The sequence below is a fragment of the Dipodomys merriami genome, unplaced genomic scaffold, assembly GCF_024711535.1.
Source record: "Dipodomys merriami isolate MVZ:Mamm:240054 unplaced genomic scaffold, mDipMer1.0.p SCAF_13, whole genome shotgun sequence".
NCBI lineage: Eukaryota > Metazoa > Chordata > Mammalia > Rodentia > Heteromyidae > Dipodomys > Dipodomys merriami.
In genome coordinates this window covers 25201508-25212746 of record NW_027202604.1, presented here as the reverse complement: position 1 = coordinate 25212746, position 11239 = coordinate 25201508, and positions in this window count along the sequence as shown.

Genomic DNA, 11239 nt, shown 5'->3' with positions numbered 1-11239 from the left:
GGTAGAGCGTTAGCCTTGAGCTGAAGAGCTGAGGGACAGCGCCAGGCCCAGCGTTCAGGCCCCACGACCGGACCCCCCCCCAAAAAAAGATCATTGAAATGGCACCTTTTCCTGAATCAGTGTGCCACTGCCCCCAATGAAGCTGATTTTCTTTTTGTCTCAGTCACTGAAACAACCTCTTCTTAGTTGACAGTGTCTATTTAAACCCATCATCATGGGATGGAAATAGGCCTTTCATTGGGCAAAGTAGGAATGCCACCCTATCCTCCAGAGACCAATTCCATAAGCCATTCTATCCTTATTTTTCAATAATTCGCCTAAAATTCTCTTGTTCACTTTGGGGTCCTGGTATGTGTCTCTTACTAGATACACAACTGCATGCCTTGCTTATCTTTCTTACCTTTTGAACCTACATAAAGTACGTATATAATTTATTTACTTATCTATTCTCTATCATATTGCGTTCCAAAATATACTCAAGCTAAAAAAAAAAGAGAATGATGAAAAGAAATCAAGTGCAAAAATCTCTGAAATGATGATGGTGACCTATATTTAGGGGAAAGAGCATTTTTCTGTAGACAAAGCACCAGGGTAAGCCTTATAAATACTTATTTAATACTCACATTACTGCTAATTAAATTACCGTGATGATCTTAAATGATGTTGTTAAAAATTGAATCCCAGAAATAACTGCAATAAAGACTGCATCCAAGTCAGAACTCTAGAAAGGTTGGAGAACAGGGACTCAGACTCATCTCTGATTCACAGCTTAAGCAATAAGTCGCCAAAATCTAGGCAAGTAATATTAGCAAGAAACAATATATTTTTACTTATAATTATAATATAAAGGGTCAAAAGAGTAAAGTAAAATAAAGGAGATACAAAATGAGAACTTGATTTGCAAAGCATCGAGTTCTAATACAGAAAGTGTGCTATTTTGATAAGCTTCCTAACAGCAATAGCAAAAAAAAAGGAGCAATTGCAAAAGGAATAAAAATAACATAAACAAAAAGAGGCTAAACAAAATAAGTATTAAACAATAGCCCTAGTTTGTACTGAAGAAATAATATGATTTGCCAATGATATCAGAGATTGAGATAGTCAGAAAGGTTAAATAATGTGTTATAAAGATGATAGAATGATATTCAATTCTGTATTTTTAATCTAAATACATAAGATAGAGTTTTAGTAATTGTAAGAAAAAACTGAGAGACAAGGTATTTCTGAAGCTGAATGAAACAATAACTAATTTTTTTTTTTGTCTGTCATGGGACTGGAATTCTGGGCCAGGGCGCTCTCCCTCAGCTCTTCAGCTCAAGGGTAGCACTCTACCATTTGAGCCACAGCGCAACTTCTGGTTTTCTGGTGATTTATTGGAGATAAGAGTCTCACCAACTTTCCTGCCCAGCCTGGCTTTGAACCATGATACTCAGATGTCAGCCTCCTGAGTAGCTAAGATTATAGGTATCACCCACTGAGCCCAGCTCAATAACTGATTTTTAAACTCTAGCTATCTCTACCATTACTTTATCAACTATAACACCTCACATTGCTTATCTTGTCTGTCTTCTAGGCAGAAGAAAAAGAAAAAGTGGATCCTTTTATTTTTCCCCCATTTCTGATTTGTTTTATTCTCCTTTTAGGACAAAGAAAAGTTGAAATCACAACAGCACTGACTTCTTCACTCTAACCAAAATAATAAGTATAGTGTTACACTGGAGATCAAGGAGTCTCTATTGTAATGACATGAACATGTATTAGAAGTACATAAACATCAAGAAAATCATGCCTCTGGTCAGAATAAAGGCAATAATAGGGTTTTCTTTTGTTTGTAAAACTGGGCTCCACAGATGATCTGAGATTAGATCCTCCAAAGCCATTATAATTAGTGAACCCTCAACAGTCAAAGATGTGGATGATAAATGACTTCTTTACATGCCCTTTTCAAGCACTCTGCTACCCAGTAACTATTTCTTACTCTCCATGTTCCTTCACTATGCCTCACACCCTAAACTATAACTGAGCCACTTGTCTAGAAACATGTGCCTTCTATCCACGTCTTTCCTGCTCTTCAGCCAGAGGGAATGTGTTTGAATATATGACGATCATATTAGACTGTTATTTAAAACCCTTTCAATGGCTTCCCATTTACCTTAAAATAAAGTGCAGCTCCATGTCTGGTTAGAAAGGCTCAGCCTAAGCTGGGCCCTGTCTACCCTCATTTCTTATGAACATATTCACTTCTGCCTCCTACTAAATTGTTCTCCTAGGTCCTTGCACGGAGCAGGGATGGTTTTCCTAAGAAGCCTGCTCCAGTGCTTCACACAAGATCAGATTACTGTGTCACTTGCTCCCATAATCCTTGGGATATCAGCTCTCTAGTCTTAACTACCACTGTAAATAGCTATTTCAAGAATTACCTGTTTAATGTCTATTTGATCGCCCTACTAAAATGACCATGAGAGTAAGAACAACAAGCATCTTATTCACTGCTGCATCTTCAGAATCTAATATACTGCTTGGAATATAGTACACACTGAAATACTTGAATGAATAAATGAATAATAATGAATGAATCAAGAATAAAATACTAATTCACCATCAAGACGGGATGCATAATGAACTGTTTTTATATGAAGAAGGTGATTTTTTTTTCACCCTTTCCTGTAGCCTCTGCTACATCTTCTGGTGGCCAAGACATCCATTTACGACTGCCTTGTCCTGTGTTAGTCTATTGCTTTGACACTAAGTAAAGGAAATTGGCAGACAGGTTGTTGGAACCCATGTCTACCTGCCACTGAATTTCTATTAAATTTTTTTTGCTAGAAGAAGAAACAAAGGAAACTGTTATGGATTCTCAGCCCAGTTCTCAATATTTAATATCCAAATATGATCTGATGGCGGACCTCACACCTAAGCCTTGAAGATTGAAAACGTCTACAAATGTTAGAAATCAAAAGACAGTGCTTAGAGTTTTATTATATTGAACCTAGAAAAGACTTCCCCCAAATACTCCTAGCTCAGCCTGGCTCTTTTAGAGAAAATAAAAGACCAATAAAAGGAAGAGTAGTTTCCTCCAGGGAACACAATGAGTTTATAATTGACATGGCTTGAATTTTTTTTGTCCTCTTTCCTCTCCCTCTCCTCCTCCCCCTTCTCCCACCTCTCTCATTTTCTGTCACTATCACTGTCTGTCTGTCTATCTGTCTGTCTGTCTCTCTCTCTCTCTCTCTCTCTCTCTCACACACACACACACACACACACACACACAAACACACACACACACATACACACACACACACACACACACACACAGCACTATGCAGAAGAACTTGTTACAGTGCTGAAAATGTTCTCTCTGTGCTGGTCAAAAGGATGGCCACTCCCCACGTGCATTTCAAATGTGGCTAGAGCACCCAAGCAAGTGCAAGTTAAACTCTATTTAATTGCAAATAATTTGAAATCACATAGTCACTTTGGCTACTGGTTCCTGTATTGAAAAGCACAGCTTTTCTATGTACCAACAAGATCAAGAAAGCCAAAACCTCCAACACTGGAATAACTGGCAGCAAGGGAGAAGACCTTCAAGTATCTTATCATAACTGCTGTAGTTTGAATGTCTTCCACACAACTCCCCCTGGAACTTAACCCCCATTGTGAAGTATAAAGAGATGGGACCTTCAGCAGTGATTGCATAATGAAGCTGCGGTCCTGGTGAATGGATGGACCCATTCATGGATTAATGGGTTATGTTGTGAGTTGGTCTGTTATGTCAGTTTGGCTCTGTCTCTTGTATGTGCCCCTCTCCACAAATGAGGAAGCCTCCCTGTGATGCCGCTGCAGATTTCCACCTGGAAAGAAGGCCTTCACCAGATGTGGCCCTCTGACCTTGTGCTCTGCAGACTTGAGAACTATGAGTTGAGTAAACTTCTGTTTTTTAAAAAGTGCCTAAACTATTACGTACAATTATAACTGCTTAAAATGCACTGAGACAGAAACTTTTCAGGGTGTGCATGCAAAAAAAAACCAAAACCGTCTATGCTAAGCATCTGAATAATAGAAAAACCACCACCCAAGCAAATGCAAATGAACAAAATAATAAATATCTATAAGGTTTTGAGAGGTTTCTGGCCCGCAGGTAGAGCTCATCTCCAGGTAGATTTCATTCCACAATTCCACTGTACAAACAGATGTCACTCATTTCCATTTCTCTCTTTGCCTTCCAAGATTTCTTTCATGCTGAAATGGCACCGTGAAAAGTACCTGAACTATCTACTTATTGGTTCTTGAGGAAATATTTATGCCCTAGCAATTACTACTAGGCCATTCAAGATGTTTTTTTCTAGCATGCTGTGAATTATGCAATATCACAAGTTTTGCTTTCCTTGGCTATGCTGATGTATACAGTAGGGCATTTCTTTCCCACACAGTAGCCCCTAGCCAAAGGTGGCTATTTACATTTAAATAGGCAATGGCCAGAGAAAGTCTTATCTGAGTAAGGATAATCCTTTGCTGGCCTCCTTCAACAAACTTTTCCCTGTCTCATTAAGCTTGGCTTCAGTCACTGTGCCTCCTTGAGACTCCTGGAGAGAGGAAAAGGCCACACTGCTAAGAGTTTTAAGAAGACAGGACTCTCAAGATCTGAATAGAACTCTAAGAAATCATTTATAATCTAATCACACAAGCTACCAGTATTCGTACATAAGTGTGCATACTCTGAACACTTTACTGACCATGCTAATTTGACTGCTTAAATTTTTTAAAATTGGATTCTAATATTTGTTATGTGTCTTTTTCTCAAAAGATCACATTTTTCATATCAGTAAGCATTTCTGTCCTAGTGTCTTTAATCTATCTAGTGTCTTCAATCTAAAGTGTCTCTTTGTTTAAATAGTCTGCCTCCTCTTTTTGCTTACAAACAACACTATTTGAGATTACCCCCCCCCCCGTGTTATTCCTGAGCTTTGTCACTCAAGACTGTCACTTGACCTATGGTTCTATTTCTAGCTTTTGTGTGGGGGGGGGGTATTAATTGGAGATTAATTGGAGTATCACAGACTTTCCTGCCTAGATCAGATTCAAATCACAATTCTCACATCTCCGCTGCCTGAGTAGCTAGCATTTCAGGCATGAGCCACCTGACATTTGTTGTGTACAATTGTACCTGGACTGGGACTCAGTGTCTCACACTCTTGCTGTGCCTTCTTGCTCATAGCTGGTGTTCTACCATATGAACCATCCCTCCAGTTCTGCTTTGGGATGGTTAATTGGAGATGGAGTCACTCCGACTTTTCTGACTAGGCTGAATCTTCATATGAGGACTATGTGCATGAGTCACTAGCCCCTAGCTGATCATACTTTTGATAAGACAGAACTAGCAAGAAGAATGTTTTTCTATTGGATCCTAGATGATACCGGTGGTTAACTACAGCACAAAGCTTACATCTCATTTTCCTGGTATAGGTTTCAATTCTATAACTTTCCTGGACTCTATTCATATCTGATTTGCTTTCTAATAAATTTCTTTTCTTAGCTGGGCATCGGTGGCTCACGCCTGTAATCCTAGATACTCAGGAGGCTGAGATCTGAGGATCACGATTCAAAGCCAGCCCGGGCAAGGAAAGTCCACGAGACTCTTATCTCCAATAAACCACTAGAAAACCAGAAGTGGCATTGTGGCTCAAGCGGTAGAGCGCTCGCCTTGAGCTGAAGAGCTGTGGGATAGCTCTGAAGCCGAGTTTAAGCCCCACACCTGACCCCCCCCAAAAAAAATTCTGTTCTCATCTTATTACTATAGCTGATTATTCTCCTGTATCAGGTTTTCATTTTAATTGTGAAAAATGTACTTTTTGCATAAATAGGAGAAGATACAGAAAAACAGAAGTTTATGTATTTTAACCAGGGCCACATACATGCTAAATAAATTGTCTTACCACTGAGCTATGCCTCAGACCTCTCCTTGGATCTTTTATTTCTTTATTTTCAGACATAGTCAGTGAGGTAAATGGCACAGATAAAGCATTCTGATGCCAGACTATAGTCTCTCTGCTCCATCTAGAACTGCTACATCCTACTCAAGTTATTTCACCTAAATTGCCTCTGATTCTAAATTCTAAGTATCATTGCAAGATGCAGATCAAGGAGCCTTTAAAGTTAAGTTTAATTTCTGTTGCAATTAAGACATAGATAGAGGCTGGAGTGCCAATAGCTCACACCTATAATTCTAGCTACTCAGGAGCCTGAGATCTGAGGATTGTGATTCAAAGTCACCTCACTTATCAAACTCTTATCTGCAATTAACCACCAGAAAACCAGAAGTGGAGCTGCTCTAGTTTTGAGCAAAAAAAGCTCAGGGACAGCTCCCAGGCCCTGAGTTCAAGCCTCATGATCAGAAAAAAACCAAAAGATTTAGATAAGGTATGGAAGATGTGGTCTTCCGTGTCTGCCTTTGCAAATTCAATTGTATTTGAAACATCCTTTCTCTTCTTCCATTTCAACTTACCTTTCCCCTGTGTTTTCCTTCTCCTAACTGAACTCAGTTTTCCAGATTTGCTTGTTTGTCATTCTCCATGGAATTTCACATGGCTTCCCATGTCTGGGTAAGGCTCTGATCTCACCATTGCTCTTAAACTCAGTGGCAAACACATTTGCTATAGTGTCGACTGTTCTGTGCAGTATTTGCCTATTGCATGGTAAGGCTGAGAGCCTTACTAGGCAAGGCTCTGTCCTGAACTATCTTTTACATCCATGCCCTCAGGCAAAGCATGGTACTTTTCTATTCTGCAAACACATTATAGCCTTCTGGACTCCAAGCTTTGGTGCATTGTCGTCTCTGGAACATCCTTCATCTTCTTCTCATCCAAATGGCTTTTTAACACTGCTTTCACAGACATTTTCTCTGACCTTATCATTCCTTGCCTCAAAACATGCAGTGATTTCCCAATGCATAGAATAGAATGTCTGGATGTTACAAAACCACAGGCCACAAGATCTAGCATGAATTGACCTCCACTGATTCTTCCATCCTAACATCCACGACTCCTCGCTCCACGTATACCTACCATGAGCCAGTCACTAATTTATTCAAGTATGCATTTGTTCAGCAATTATTCATTTAAATCAACCGTGTAGAGACCAGAACTCAAGAACTGTTGAGAAAAATAATCATTGCCCAACTTCACAGACGGCAAATGCTTTGTAGAGACTCAGAGCTTTGGACACGCTTTAGGCTTCTGATTTATTCATTATTGTTGGCTCAACTTCTAGCAATGTACCTGGCACATAGTAGGTGTCCAATTCAATATTTATAGAACATATGAATAAATGAAAGTGTGAGTGAATGAATCAACATAGTCACTTCTCATTTATTCATATTTTAGGTGTTTGATGAATTTGCAACAAGATTCTAAGCGAGCGGTTGGCAGTGGGCTGAGCAGGGAGGAGGCTGGGAAGAATTTCAGATGATGTGTCTGTGTGTGTGTATGGGTGTTTGTGTGGGAATCTGACTCTAAGAGTGGCTAAATGTGCTTCTCCAACTGTATCCCAGTGCCAGAGGGAACGGCTTTTTGCATCAGTTCTCATTTTCTCTTCTCTACCCTTTTGTCCCTTTCTTCTAGCATACCATATTGATAGTAGGCCATTCCCACACTTTGTTTCCACCCTCACATTCAGGGTTTTTTTTTTTATACTGTAATGGAGAACATGTGTTATTCTCTAGAGTTCCAGTTTAGATATGAGAATCTAGCACTTACTAGTATGGAGCCGAGGAAAAAGGCATTGTCGAAGGAACTTCACTGGAAATCTTGGATGTTAAAGGAGAGGAAAAGAGAATGCACTTGAACTTGGCCACACTCAAGATTCCCTAAACCAAAGGTACTCAAGTGTGGAAGTGATTTCTAATAACCTGAGGAGTTTGTAAAATTTGAAATACAGATGTCTTCACCCCAAATCAATCTATGGACATGAGATTCAAGCAACAGTATTTTTCAAAGCTCCCTAGGAGTTTTCAGTATGCAGCCAATTCTGCACACGCACACACAGACACACACACACACACACACACACACACACACACACACACATACAAATGTGGTAAGTCATTATGGTGACACCAGAAATACTAGCAATTGCTTGCTAATTATTACCAAGTAATAATTAAGATTAGAGAATTAAGATTAGATCAATTTGGGCATCTTCATTGAATGCTTTCTATATGTTTGGTTTGAAACAGCTACCATATAAAACCTCTATGTAATTCATTTTTCTGCTTGATTTCTATTAGTATGGAGTATTTTCTTATTTGTTTGCATAGATTACATGAAACTTAAGTGTTCTAAGAAATGGGCAGTATAATTTGAAAATGCCTCTCTAATAAACACTCCCCTTTTTGGTTTTCAAGTTTAGACCCATTCCTTGGCCAAGATCAGAGTTGGGACCAAAAGTCAATCAGCCAATTACATGCAACCTCAGCTTCACAGCAATCACTTGGAAAGACATATCACACTCATCTATAATAACTTCTAAAAGTGATTTTCTCTTTTTATCCAGACACAGATGAGGAAGACTATCACTGACCAGGAGTCATTAACAGACATTTTGAGGGGGTTCCAACTGTAGGATAAGGCTGACGTCATGGAGATCACAGTGAATAAGTGAGACAAAATAGCCTTTTCCAGAATAAACAAGCCTCATCTACTCAACAGTAGACTGCCTTTTAGAGGTGAAGAGGCAGTGTGGTTTGACTTTCTGTTACTTGCTACCAAATACATCCTAGCTCACAGAACATCAAAGAATAGCCTGTGACAATAGAATTAGAAAACTGGAAGTGTCACAAAAAAAATCATCCAGGTTTTTATTTCAAAAATGAGAAAAGAACTAGGATCTGAATAACTTATATAAGTAATTTATGCAAGGTATTTCTTATTGTACTGAACTACAGAGTCATCTTCATCAAAAACATTCACTTAAATTTGCCAGTGTGCTAAATTAGCTGTAATGACCCTAATCTTTAAAATGCCTTTGAATTTCCTTGGAAGGAACTCTCTCTAGAAATAAGTATTCTCCGCCCTCTCTCAAAAAATATACCCACAAACTATAGATACTGTTTGCTTTTTAAATGTAGACATCATGAACTAACATGTAAAGCTGTTGAAAATATATATCACACAACTCATCTGCAACCAAGAAAAAAAAAATCTACCCAGCAAGGCTGGTTCAGTAAATGATGTCGCTGAATATATAAAATACTTGGATCTAAATTTAAAATGCTCCCCCTCCCCTTGATTAACCAGATTGGCCCCCCCTATATATAGGAACGCTATGTGCCTGAGCCCACTTACCATCTGTTACCACATTTTCCAAACTTCTCTTCCACCCCCTTCTCTTACACAATTTTTATCACATAAAAATATTAGATTTCAGGGATTTGTATAATTTCATCAAATTTTTCTGAGCCAAGTCAAAGTAGAGGAAGTGCTGGTCTATTAAACTGACTCCATTTTTTTTGAGTACCCAAGAGATACCCAATAATGGACAACCAAAAATGCTCCTTAACAGAATTGACATGGCCAGACATAATTTCTTCCCTTAGGATGGCATTTCATATTAGGAGTTTTTAGGTGTTCTCCCACATTAGAAAGTAGGATTTGGATAATTTCCACAGAGGCCTGACTCATATTGCATCATAATGCTTTGTGTATGACCTTCTGTGAAGTTTGGTGAGTTTTCCCACATCATCAGAAAAATGTTTACAAGACAACTGAAGATACATATTGCTACTTTCCTCCCACAATTTGAGACATGAATTTTTACCCCCTAAATGCATGGTACCTCTACTTACCTATGCCTTAGGCTAGGTATTGTTGTTTTATTTTCTATTTCTATGTTGGTTTGTTTTCTTCTTCTCACATATAACCATCAGAAATCCCAGCCAATGCTGTTTCTAACCCCACAGGAAGTCACTGAAGAATGTCCAGGGAGATTGGCTCTGAAGTTCCGAGACTACAATTTAATGAAGATTTATTAGGGAATGGTTCTCTTACTAGGTCCTTTCCAATTTTTCTGTGTATGTAGGAGAAAGGAGGTTTGTAATGAGCATCCTGTCGTGGATACTAAGCATCCTGCTTTCTCCCATCTGCAAGCCTGGTTGCTCTAAAGGACTCATCAATCATAGAATTTCAAACTATTCTCTGATCACAGGGGCAGTCACATGTCTCAAGCCTGACCAATCAGGATTTCCCAGGCCCTGTCAGGAAAAATTGGTTCTAGTAGAGGAGCATAACCAAGGAACTACATTAGGAAGAAAGCAATTTGCTTCCTTGTTAATACATACCAAGAGCTACTGGTGGCTATTGTTGTTGATAAGGAAAAAGTTAGTCTGCAGCTGCAAAGTACAGGAATATCCATAAAGTGACAAGAAAAGTTAGAGCTGAAAAATGGGAAGAGAGGAAAAGGAAGATAAGAATAGTCTAATGAGGATTGCAAACTATGACCTACCTCTTATTTTTCTCAATACAGCCATTTGCTTATGTTCTTATCTGAAGCAGCTTTTCATACTACAGTGGTAGATAGAGCAGGTATTATATCTAAGTATGTTTGAATGAGGATGCATAAAGCACCTTGCTCTTCTCAGAAATAAAAATGAATACAATAAAATAATGGCAAGAAAGAGTAAGGAGAATATATAAATCTAACAAAATAATAATAGTAATGATCATTTAATGGCCTCCATGGGGGGCAGCTATCCTATATTGCCTATATACCTTATGTACGTTATGGATGCTTTAAATAGCTAGGCAAGCAGGTATTTCAGTCAGGATAGAATAACTTTTGCTGTAGTAATGAGCAGCCCCAATCATCAGGCTACATATCTAGTCATTCTTTCTCAATACATTTCCACATTTGCCTCATTAGAGGATGGAACCATGGCAAATCACACAATGGCTCAAAAGACAACAACAATAACAACAACAACAACAATCTGTCCACAATGGAAACACATCAGTTCCACTCACATCCTTTTAGCCAAAACAAGAAATACAACTTTCTGGAGGAATACAGTCATTTAGGTGAAAACTTGGAAATATTTAGAGAATACTCTAAATGTTCTTTTTGAAGGTCATAGGAAAGTTTATTAGAAGAAAATATGACAGAGTAGCTGGCATAGACATGTCACAGGGAAGATGATAGTTTAACATCCCTCTCTGCCATCTTGGCCATCTTCCTTGTTACATAGCTTGAC